The sequence below is a fragment of the Pinus tabuliformis genome, chromosome J, assembly GCF_031772625.1.
Source record: "Pinus tabuliformis cultivar Carrire ecotype Pingquan chromosome J, CPIR1, whole genome shotgun sequence".
Taxonomy (NCBI): Eukaryota; Viridiplantae; Streptophyta; class Pinopsida; order Pinales; family Pinaceae; genus Pinus; species Pinus tabuliformis.
In genome coordinates, this window is record NC_142295.1 from 714781842 (window position 1) to 714795465 (window position 13624).

Genomic DNA, 13624 nt, shown 5'->3' on the forward strand with positions numbered 1-13624 from the left:
TGATTCGACTGTTCAGGAATAGTGGTGTTCTGAACGACATTGGTTGAGAAGAGCCAGTCCGGAAAGCCAATTGTCAGTCCTGGAAGTGACAATGTGGCCATGTGGGGCGCACCAACATCTCCCCAAGAGGAGAAGGGACTGGGATTTCCACCAAGGGGAATTCCTTGGTTGGTGTGCTCCATTTTCTCAACCTAAAGATCAACGCAGGAAGAAGGGGTGATTGTTGCGTTTAAAATAAATTTTAACGATGCTTTAGACACAACTTTCTTTTTCAATTTTAAAGAGTCGAGAAAAAGCTAAAGATGACTCTAGTCTCCTTCGATGTTTTAACGAGCCCGAAGTGACAAATGCTCAGATGGACTTTTTCTGTTATAGAGTCTGAAAAAGGCCAAAAGGAACTGCTCTGGAGTTCTAGGTAGAGGGTGTGCCAAACTTCTCGCAAAACCACAGAATACCTTTTAAGATACGGGTGGTCAATCTTCCTGAATGCTGTGTTCAGTGCATTGCGATCAGTAGGGCGGCCGACACAGTTTCCTAAGGATAAAGGTTTTATGCCTATAGGGGTCTCCCAATATATACACGACGGTACGTGGGAGCACAATCCGTACTGGTGCTATCGTCCCTCAGGAGGAATCACCCACCATCAGAGAGATCGACAGTCACCAGGCTTTACGACACCGGAACACGTCTCTAGCCTAGACCTCTATGTTGTGCGTTAAGTTACAAAGCATTGTTAAGTTCATTCAATTTATTTTAGGTTGATCTTTCTTAGAAGTTTGCCTTTTTGGATCACCACGAGATGTATGATACAATTTCTAAATGCAGTCTAAAGATGATAAGCAAGCTTTTATATCTTTTCAACAATGAAAATCCTAGCTACAAAGGGAAAAGAAAGACACCATCTTTTCTCAAAGAGAAATCAGCACACTCTAAATGCACTTTTCCTAAATCAACCATGCAAACTATCAAGATGCAAATGCACAATGTAGGTGTTTGTTTTCCACTCTCTTAATATTGATGCCTAAAAAGAAAGATTTTTGTACAACTTTGAATTTGCTTTTAAATGACAAATACAAACAAGTTTACTTTTTCGAAATCAGAAAGGGTAGAAGAGAATACAACACTTTACGACTTTCGAAATGAACACTTGTTTCGACAATTAAAAGAGACAAACTCAAACCAAAAGCAAAAGTAAATGTATAATCAACTGTAAACAGCCAATGAACTCTCTCCTAACATCACAATCAACAGATCTGAATCAAGGGCTACAGGATGACTATTTCACTCTTGCAAAGGAAAACTGTAAATGACGCCACAAACACATAAAAACACTCACAGTCTTTTTGTACAAAAGGAGGCGGAATTTAAGCAGAGAAAAGGAGTTATCAGACACGTACCTATGCTGGTTACAGGCTGCAAAAATCAGAGATCAAAACAAGGCAAAATAGAGCAGAGAACCCCAGCTGCACAAGGCCTAACTGGATCAGCGCACTCCCAACACAGAGGTTTTGACATTCAGCGCAGGTAGCCTTCACGGGACCTGCGTTGAAATGCAGAACCTCTTCACAGAGTCTGCGCTGAAGGAGAAACGAGAGTTCCTCACTGGGTTCTGGGTTACAGTTTGCTATTTAATGTACAGTTTCAGGCCAAATCAGAGCAACAAGCAAGGTAAAATCAAAGGGATGCTTTGAAGGAGGACTAAGATCTATCACGAAGGATCATCAAATCATTTGTGAGTCCATTGTTCAGATCATAGACAAATCCAGTGATTGGATCAAAGCAGCAGCTGTCTACTTTGCATCTGAGAATAGCAGATGCAGTTCGATTGCTGCTCTTAAGTCTATGAAACAAACAATGATAGAGACACAAATAAAATGACTTAACAGATCTCCCCAACGGAGTCGCCCATTTGTTGTGGGGAAAAATGCCTATGCAGGACGATCTTATCCACCTAAGGTGTGACAGTGCCTTAACAACAAATAGAAACAACTATTCTAGTATTCTTCCTTTATGAATTAAAAATGAAGAGAGATGGATGGACTAACCGGTGTCTTTCATTTGTCCCTCGATCCGTTTTCTCTTCTCTTTGAGAGTTCCCAGCTACTTGCCTTCTCGCTCGTCTAGCTTCAACAGGTCCCTGCAAGATCACAAGAAGAGAACACTCCACAAAGACATAGATTCATATTCATAACTAGTTCAGGATTAGAAATAAACTAAACATACTAATGCAATCATACATCAAAGATACATCAGTATATAGGAGAAACCAAGATAGATTTATTGATGAATAACAAGGTTCAGGAGGAGATACAACCAAGAAGGCTCCAATCCAGCATCTCCTTCCCAGCAAATGAAATTCCTATCTTCACCTCCCTTCAAAGCATTAAGCACCCAATGATTCCGATCTCAAACCAACAACAATTCTTTGCAATAACAAAATTCCAGCCTCCCGGATCTCATGGAGGAGAGATCCATATATAGATGTTTGGAGAGAGGATGAGTCAGCTTGAGATCTGACTAGTGTCCTCTCCCTCTGTCAGTTCTTGCTTCCACTTGGAGACTAAGAGCCTCTTACTCATCACTAGTCGAATTCATTGAGGCAAGTGTCATTGGAGAAGATTCTGGAAGCTTCCAGGGTCTTTCCACCTCATTGAATGAACTTGCCATTTGTCACTTCCCGCTCAGCGCACCCTGGTAGTGCTTCTACCTGCGTTGCAGTGAACCTAGCTAGTGTAATCTCTGCATTTCAGCGCAAACAGCTAGTGGAGCCTCTGAATTGATCCTGAATTGACTTGTTTTTGAGCAGTTTCTGGTGGAGAACTTCCGTGAATTGCTGTGGTTTGTTAGCCTTGTTCCTCTAGGGGTAGGAACAACATGTTTAGGGACTTTGGATCCCTTAGATTATGGACATTTCATGCTTATAGCTGTAAGGCACAAAAATGTCTATAACAACCTCTAAAGAGTTTGCAATGGTAGCCAGACCATATAGCTGGGTGGGACTCCTACACCAAATAGTGTGATGTCTAATTGGGACCTCAAATCGAGGAAATCCCCTGTATGTGGGCGATATCCAATACCGTCAACAATATGCCAATTTTCTAAATAAATGTTTGCGTTATTCAGAAAGGAAAATAGACAACTATGAAAATTAAGTTGCGGAAAAATTTTAAAATTAAGTTACTAAGAGAAAAACAACAATTAAATCAATAACAATTTACTTTGATGTAGGATATAGGTAACGAATTAAATAGAGAAATACAAATAAATATCATGCATGGAAATTAATTTTTTTATTTTCTAATTCATCCAAAATTTCTTGTTATAATGTTCAAAAAATCGAAGAAGAACATATATTGTAAAATGATTTTCTTTATCAATGAAAAAAACTAACAACTATATAAATTACTACATATCCTTGATATCAGAAGCTGCATGGGTTGGATCAAGCTCAGAAGAGGAGAAACCCTTGTCAATGGCCATGACATCATTACCTATTTCATTATCATCCTCCTCATAATTTATGTTCTTTGCATGAACCAAATTAACCAAATGAAAACTCAACGTTTCATTTGGAAATTGCAATCGCTCCATCTTCACGTCTAATATTGTTATTTTTTGGTTTAGAAGGTGTTGTAGTTGCTTCAATACCCTCCAAATTTTGGCTTACACTCAATTTATGAGTGTTCCTTCATCTTGTAAATTGTTGTCGTAAACATCGAAGCCTATTTCATGAGCTTTCTTGAAGTGTTTTGTCCCCTTTTGCATGTTGGGTAAACTGTCGTCTTTTGGCATGTTTGGCTATCACGTAATGTGTACAAGCATATTATAATGGTTTCAAGAGTATATATTTGTGTATATGAATTTTTCTGACTATGTAAACATTTGTCACACTCATTCACAAAGTTTTGAGCATTGTCGCACAAGTGTCGTCACGGTCATCCCAAAGTCTATCATAAGTGTCGTACTTGTCATAACTTGATATAAAGTTGTCACATGGAGGTAAATGTTTTGTTTATGTGTTTCAATGATATATTTTTTCATGTCATCAAAATATTTGAAGTGTGTGATCAGAGTCAAATTTCATCATTGCTCACACTAATCTCACTGATCCCACACTTAGCCATTTTCGGAAAAGCTTCCTGACGAAGCAACCTAGCTTCATCAGACCTCTCTTGAGTTGTGCACTGTGAAGTGTCAATATTATAGCTATGAACTTATTTCTTTGCATTATGCAATGCACATTTCCTTCCTCCCATAACTACTGCACTACACAGTTTCTATCCCCAAGCCCTAACCTTGACCTCCAGAATTGTGCAACCATGTCCCCAGATAGGATTAAACTATGCATTTCGCATCCTCAACCCTCAAGCTCATCCCCCAAGCCCTTGAAATGCATAGGTGTGTAGTTTTCCAAACTTTTCTTGACTCACAAAACTATGCAGTTAGCTCTCTGAGTGCCCATTCCCTCAGCCTGTCCCACTGGCTCTAGAAACTGCGCAGTCTTGTCCCTCAAACCTACCTTATAAACTACACACTACACAATATTGGGGCTCATTATTTTCCCCTAGCTACTAGAACTGAAGACTGCATAGTCATTGCATCCCTCTTCCCAACCTATCACTTTTACTGGGCTCAGTCAGTGTTGCAGAATGCATCATCTTAGACTATGTGGCTTTCAGATTGATGTCATCCTATCATGAGTGAATTTCAGGAACATGTAACTTACCATGTCATGAAAATATGATGGATAAGGATAAAAATGAGGTAAGCATGCTTAAAGACCCTCTTTTAGATGAACTGACAAGTTAATTGATTAAGAGAAATCGAAGGAACACTAGTTTGCGACCACTATCCAAGAATTGAGATCATTGAAGATTCCTCATCACCAAACCATCCTGAGGTGAAAAGAAAGCATCTTCAAGAATACATCCAACACTTAGTAGCAATAGTGGCTTAACATTTCCACATCATCAAGTATTCCATGTTATGATTTTCGTGTCATGAGTGTGCATATGCCACATTAATATTATGGATCATGTATATTGTAGTCAAAATGTATTCGAAAGTGGAAGTCCAAAGGACAAACATAGAATGTAAATATTCATGTAAGTTTAAAAGTCATAGGAAGTCAAACAACCATGAGGGTAGTCAAAGAGTCACCCTTCATTATATATACTCCCTCATTGTATGAGTAAAGGAATTTTCACCTTGGCTCCTCCCACAACACATTAGAGAGATAAGCTAGTTCTTTAAGGAGTAGGTAGTGGCTCCAATACTCCACTACTGGAGCTAGTGATGTACATTGTAAACATGTGTCTTGGAACTTTTACTTAATAACAGAAGCCTTCAAGGCCAACACGTTCTTCATACATGGATTATTAATGTTTGTAAGACTATTCTGTGGATGTTTGTATTTCATGTTTTCTTTCACATGTGCTAATATAGTTGAACTATTTTGATTATTTTAGTACTTATCTTATTGAGAATGTGTTGTAATGGTTATTATTATTTTCCCATCTTTGTGGACTATTCTGCAAGATATTAGACAGATCTTTCTTCAATTTTTGCTTGTAATGACCGTCGCATCTTCTCTGGACTATTCTGCTAGATGTTATATGGATCCTTCAAGTGCATGTGTGTCTCTTCTTGGGTGGTACTACTACCTACCACATAGAGGCTTACTTTTCTCCCCTCTCCACAGTAGAAGAACCTTGACACATTTACAAATGAACACTCACCATGCACACTTTCTTTCTTTTCAAATAAACTATTTCATCCCTCTCTCTTGCTGATAGTTAGAGCCAAGGAAAATCTCTATGGATTCGACAACTAGGCTTTTATACAAGATGGGACTCCTACACCAAACGGTGTGAGCTCTAATTGATATTTCACACTGGGGAGATCCCATAAATGTTGGTGGGTTCAGAACCATCAGCAGAAGGTCAAAATGGACTCATGGTTTAAATTGAATCATTTCAGCATGCTTTGAGACCAAATCATATGGAAATTCCAGAGCACTGGATATTCTAGCTAAAGAAGTATTGATATTTTGCTCTGCAACTCCAAAATCAACCTTGTATTTGTATTACACTCACTAATAAACTTGGTGAATTATGGTTCTATTCATTAACTCTATGTTTTGAGAGTTTCTCTAGCAATGCAAATATATCATTGATCTAACTTTCCTCGATTTTATGCCTTTGCCTTTGTTTTTAATGTTGGATTTGAGCTTACATAATGTAAATGCTCATTGTTTAAAGGATGTTTGGAGGATGGTGTATGGGCGAGAAAACGGGGCTGTAGAAGGAAATTTGTATCGTCAACGCGTAATTAGTTTAACTATGAATTTTTTTTGAATTAGTATTACTATGTTTCCTTTTGTGAAGCTTTCCTTGTCTGAATATTTTACTGTGTAGAGGATGCGTAATGTGCACGAGAATGGGGGTGATTTCTAGTTAGCATTTTCTACAATAAAACATTTGATTCGGTGTTTATGCTTTGGATATATTTCATTTTGGGAAGTTTTCGCCGCACTCGGTACAACATTTAGTAAGTTATTTATCAATAATTAGAGTTAATTACCAATAATATATTATAGTAATAATAATAATGTCGAAGAACTCTGGAAAGAAAAAGCTTACATAAGTGGAAAGATTTCATTATAACATCATGATATTTATAAGTTAATTAACAAAGTCTTTAGCGCAAAAAAGTTGATTATTGCGGGTGTGCGTAAGAATCGCTATTGTTTTCACTTCCACAATTTTTCCTAAAGTGAGATAATAACATAATAGTGGAGACAAATGTTGTTTGCAAGTGTCGACATGAAAACAAAATATTTTTTGTAAATTTTTTATTGAAAAACTTATTTATGAGTGCAAGAATGCATGAATTTGGCACAAGGTTTGTGACTTGTGCTTTAGATTAAATCATTTCAGCATCCTTTGATACTATTGATGGTGTTGAACCCACCAACATGTCAGGGGATCTCCCCAATAAGAAGTCACAACTAGACCTCGAATTGTTTGGTGTAGGAGTCCTAGCAGTGGGTTGTACGGTATCACCTTTACTGTAGTTTTGCACAGAGGAAAGTAAGATGTCCCTGTTGGTAGCAAGGGTGTGACCTATGCAGCGAGTCAAGGAAGGTGCATGAGAGGTTCTAACACACAGACGGTGAGGTGAGTGTGCCCCTTGGAAACCTATGAAAGAATGGAGTTAATAAGGGAACATAAGAGCAAAAATGCATCACAACATGGAAGGAAAATAAGCTAGCAATCCAAAGTGATGGTTAAACCAACAACACATTTTAGTAGTATTCATAAATACATATACAGAAAATAGCTACACATGCATGCGTAAGAAAACAAATAAATATATCATTTAGAGTAAACAAGATAGCTGAAATACAATATGACATATGCATGAAACGTGTTGGCTTTGTTATATTAAGAAGTGTAAGTTCCAGTCATACAATACAACCATGAACAACCACTAGTTCCGACAGTAGAACGTTACAGTCACCGTCGCGTGCTCCTCCAAAGAGATATACTAGCTCTACATAGTAGAGAAGCCAAGGCTCATTACAATATTGTCCAAGCTCTCTTTAAGATACTCCTATCGGAAGCTTGGCTGACCAAAAGCCTCTACAATGAGTTATGACTATTTATAGCAAAGGGTGGGGTGACCCTTGACATTCCCCTTTGTGACCTTTCATCTATCCTCATGACTCTTCAACTAATAGACACTTGAACTTCCACTTGACAAGATGATAAATACGATCTGCACATGTACCCATGTGAGACAAAATGGTTTGAGCAATCCATGCAATAAATCACTAACACTCGAACTGTTGTGGTAAGACCAACTCTTTGACATGCTCGAGATGGTCGATGGTGACGAACTGATGCCAAGCTTGGTCATCCATGATAGTTTCCATGTGCTCAATGGTGACATCCTCATGGAAGAAAACTCTTGCCTCCATTACATCTGGGTACACTCATATGGCTCCTCTATCCAACTCGTCTGATAACATGTGCATCATTATATTGGGTGCGACTAGATTGACAACATGTTGTTCCATAGTGTTTTTGCTTATATCCAAGCATGTGCTTGTGGCCATGAGCATCAACTTTTCGGAATACATATCCAGCTCCAATCGGACTTACTTCTTGTCTTCACCTCTGTGAGTGTGTCAAATGGGTGGGATCACATGCATGCGCATAATGACATGCATGTTGTTAAACTCCCTTGCATGTGATCAAAAGCACTACTCACCTTGTCTACTCTGTGCCAACTGCTGGGATGGATCTATAACTTGTACGGGCATAGTTTCATCAGTATTTTCATGTTACTCCTCTTGTTGTACCTGTTCCTGTTGCAACTCATTCTCTCATCTATGCAGCTCATGTTCTTCCTTGAGTTGTTTATTCAACACATGCAACTCCTTCTCTTTTTCTCTCTCTCCCTTTATGCAACCTTCGTGTCACACCGTCACCTCATAGCCTCAATCTGCAAAGATTTTTTCGTCATGAGTGGATCTTATTTGAGCTTGCAACTTTGCTCTACCTCTATGTTATTAACAACCTTCCTCTTGCATTCGTCACGTGCAGGCATGCTCCCTTCTACTTATGCTGATGGTGCTTCTCGCTATGATGTAGTTTCCATTCATCTTGATATCCTTGTCCATGTAGAACTCGATGTCTTCCTGGATAGGCAAGTTCATAGACACTTGCTCAACTGCATCCCCAAGTGTGCTTTGAGCGGTGTCTTTGAATCTACTCTCCTGGAAGCCATTATACTTGTGCTGTTGAGAGGCAGAAAAAAACTTGTGATACCTGGAGACATAACAACACTCATGACAAGAAATATGTCAGTCGAAAAATAAAACAAAATAGAGGACTGACATGCAACATACCTATGTGACTTTCTGTGAAGATTGCACAATTTTCACCAAGACTCTGGGAGATTGAATTCCAAAATTGCGCAAAGCATATTCTGGGCTATCGGGACGCTAACTGACTACTAGAATTGTGCAATGAATAGTCCAGTCTAGCCTACTGAGGACTGAAACTGCATAATGCGCAATTTCAGTCAGCAGTGACATGCAACCAACAAATTGCATTGAATAGTTTCCGAGGCCATCAAGGTACTTCCTCTAACAAGTGTGCAATGCAAGTCTGGAGGTCAGTGCCAACCCAGACTTGCACAATTTTTGGAGGGAATGTAGAGCCTTCGCTTCCAGAAATACATAGTGCTAGCTGAGCAAGGCACAGTTTGGGCCAAGGTAGCTTAGATCGGCCGACGGGTGACTACAAAAATGATAATTATGAATACATGATGAGATGAGTGCAAACAAGAGTGAATGATTATGAATGCAAACAATAAGGGTAGGAATCAAAAAATGGGACGCATGCATGTGTGTGAAGCGGGTCTCCAAGACAGTGACCGTTGATGCAAAAACAATTTCATGCATGCGACAACATTGAGATGCGATTGAAAGCTGAAACGATGCTTGTACAAGCTAACATGCATGCAAATGATAGAAAGCACTCACAAAAATAAAGCAGACAACATTCACACAAGCTGAAACAAAAAAAATGACGTAAATGTAGCGTAAGACATGTAAAGTGGGCTTACCTCGAAATAGTTGAGTTGAATGTGTCGATGACTCCTAGATGTGATGTGGGATGTCAGAGATGCAAGATTGATGTGAGGAATGAGCTCTGCAGTGTCTAGTTCATAAGTTTTGATAAAATCGAGGTTATGATGCGCATGCCACAAATCTAGGAAAAGTGACACTTGGCAGGAGGTTTCTAAAATGATCCTTGCAAGTAACCTCCAGTTGCTAAAAATAGATCCCTAAATCTAGGGATGCCTTTGCATGTTGCCTTGGGAGAAACATTTCCATGCATGCAAATCAATTTTCCTCGGTCCCGGAGGGAACCAGTCAACCTGGAGGCACATGTATCGGTCTATGAACTTGTGATGAAAATCTGTGTTGTTCCTGGGCTGAGAAGAGCTAGTTGTCCTAGAGGGATTGCACAATTTTTGGGAGCAACAGATGACTTCTGCCCAAAATTATGCAATTCTTAGGCTGAGCAGCTATCCTAGGATGAATTGCACAATTTTTGAGAGGAAGACTATCAGGGAGAATTGCGTAATTCTGGAGTCGAGATGGGTGTGCACCTGGGTTTGAGCAATTTCTTGGGGGAATGCTAGTGCCCCTCTAGAATTGCGTAATTCCCATAGAGATTTGCTCAATTAGCAACTGACACTAAGTATGGAAATCATCCTGTGAAGGAGGTGGAACAAACTTTCATGCATAGGCCGACAAGACTCTATGAAATAATTGAAGTTGATGTGCTTGACAATGCAAGACATGTTGTTGAGGATGGTTGATAGGGAGGCTCCGAAATGAAGCTAAGGCAAAATTTTGGAGGGTGGTTGTAGCCGCTACAACAGATACCAAATCAATGAAAAATTGCAGAGCACCGACTGTTCTAGCTAAAGAAGTATTGAGCTTTTGCTCTGCAGCTCTAGAATTGTGCTCTATAAACTTCAATCTATATTACACTCACTAATAAACTCGGTGAATTATGGTTCTAATCTTTGAATCTATGTTTGCAAATTCTCTCTAGAAATGTAAATATACCATCGATCTAACTTTCCTTGATTTTAATCCTTTTCCTCTTCCATTAATGCCGATTTTGATTCTGCACAATGCAAACTTTGATTGTCCAAAGGATGTGTAGAGGATGGTTTATGGGCAAGAAAATAGGGGTGCATAAGGAAATTAATGTCGTTGAAGTGTAATTAATTTAACTATGAAAATAATTCGAATTAGTATTAATATGTTTCCCTTTGTGAATGTTTTCTTTTGCGAAGCTTTTATTGTGCACAAGATGGGTAATGTGCGTGAAAATGGGGGTGCTTTCTAGTTTGCATTTTCTACAACAACAAAAAATTGACTCAGTTTTCATGATTTTAAGATATTTCATTTTATGTAGTTTCTTCGCACTTCAGTAGTTCCTCCTAAAGTGAGATAATAACATAGTAGTGGAGACCAACATTGTTTATAGGTGTTAACAATAGAAAGGGGAAGTATAATCATCGAAGAGTTAGTTGCCTTTCATACCTATCATGTGTTGCAAAATACATATTAATGACATTTTCAATGGCATCTAAATCTATATATCTTGTTTTCGTGTATAACAATCACGTGTAACTATTTTTCATGTGACAGTGTAGACATGAAAGATCATGTATTCATATCCATGGTGAATCATAAAAATGTAGAAAGTTATATAAATATGAAATCACATGATACATTATATTGAGTGATTGATATTAAGTGGCCTCCACTGTTTAAAAATCAATATTATGCGGAAGGAAATTGTTCGAAAGAGCTATGCAGGGGCGAAAGTGAATGTGGAAGTACAAAACTTTTCCATAGAAAGATTACGTCACAAAAAAAATGTTCCTTAAAGTAACATATATATTAAATAAAAAGTTATTCGTAAGCAAAATATATTCATAAAAGAAAGTGTTTTTCCTAAAATATTTAGGAAGAGTAGCAGATGCATTAATGAAGAAGCGAAATATCAAAAATAAAAAAATTGCAAAGGTATCTTATGATTAAATGTAGTTATTTTGGTGCATAGTTTTTTATGCAACTCACAACTATAACCCATTGTTTAATAATAATAATGTATCTTAGAATGCATAGCAGGAATTCTAACCGTACCACACTTACAATGATGTAAATGAAATTTTTAAATCCAATTTAAATGTATTTTAGGTGAATCTTTCAAGAACTATGTTAAATGAAATAAGTGTGTGTGGAGAAATTTGTGCAGAGGAAGTTGTGTGGAGTAAGCATGTGCCAAAGAAGCTATGTGAAGGAAGCGTGTGTACAAGACACTATGTGAAGATGGCTTTTGTTGTGTGGAATGCGGATGTGCATAAGTGGAAATAACAAAAGATTGTGGAGATGACTGTGAAAATGAAGCATTCTCAAAAAATGGAAAAACATGGAACCCACACTACCTTAATTAATTAATTATTGGTAGAAGTAGGGACAACAAATTTTCACTGTGCACAAAGCTTTGTGCAAATAGAATCAACCAAATAGTATCAAATATGGATTATGCTTTAATACTATAATATTAACAATAAAAGCCTTCAATCTTCGAAGATGAGCTTTCATCTTCAATTGAGTATAAAAGTCGTGCAGAAATAAAAAAGCTCTACAATGTTGCAAGCTTTTAAATGGATTCACCTTTGTTTGTTTTATGTTCACATTTGGCATATTCTTAGCTGATTATCATGACTATGGTTACTTTTAAATTGTTTTGTAAGATAAAATACAAATGATGGCTCATTGTACAGAGAAGTGTAGATGCTCCATACGATGAGTTTCTTACGTACTGTATTACGAATTATTTTTACTTTAGTAATGCAAAACTTTAATTTTATCTGTTTTTAATGAGTTGTTATCTTTTAGAAATAAATAGTTTCATTTCATTTTATTTTAATTAAAATAGATAATAATTATGAATAAGAGGAAAACTGGTAACTAGTTGCGCGAAAGCAAAAGAAGATGTGGGAAGGTGGCTTTCGTTTTGCATGTGCGAAGGTGGAAATAATGACATATTGCAAGCATGAAAGGCATTCTCGAATAAGGATGAAATATAGACTTAATAATGAATAATATATAAAATGACTAGTTGTGCATAAATGAAAGAATATGTGTGAATGTGGCTTTCATTTTTCATGTACGGAGGCAGAAATAACAACATATTGCAAATGCAAAAAACATCCTCAAATAAGAATAAAATGTGGACTCCACAATGTGCATCAAACGTTTTCTTGATAAATTAATTAGTGGTAGAGGTAGGGACTATGCTGCATCACACCTATTTCCCTTGTTTATTATATTTATTTGATAACATCATTAATAACAATCTTTTATAAGATTTTTCTCACCCTTTTTTAATGTCATGTGTATTTAATATTTATAAATTAACTTTTTTAGTTAATAGTTATATAAAGAAATTCAATGAAAGTACACAAGTTTTTTTTAATTAATGGTTTTTATGCATACGATATGATATTAGTTGATATAAATCTATTTTGTGTTATATGACAACAATAGTATGAAGGAGGATGAAGAGGAATTTAAAGAGATGATGGTGTGTGCGAAATATTCTATTACGATTTGGACTTTGTAAGGATGCAATAAGGAAATTGGTTGCTCCAATTGGTGAAATCTAGGCCCTCTATTGAGCTAGATAGTAGCCATCCAATGAACAATATAGAGATAAACCTGAGGTTGAGGTTGTCGTGTAGGGTGGTAGCTTAGACACATGCCAAAATAACTATACCAATCCTCTATAGAACAATCTTTCAATGAACTTCACTCCAAAAAAATACATTGCCCCCCTCTTGATGGCCTAATTTTGCTTCAAAAGGAGAATGTAATAAGGCTTTTAGAATCCAAGGCCTCTTGCACCAAGTCTTCAAGGGTTCCTAATAACCAAGTCAAGAATGTTGAGAAATGGAAACAATAAATTCAGGTTTAATTTTTCCTTGAACTAAATTGTGAATTAAAATCGAATTCTATTCT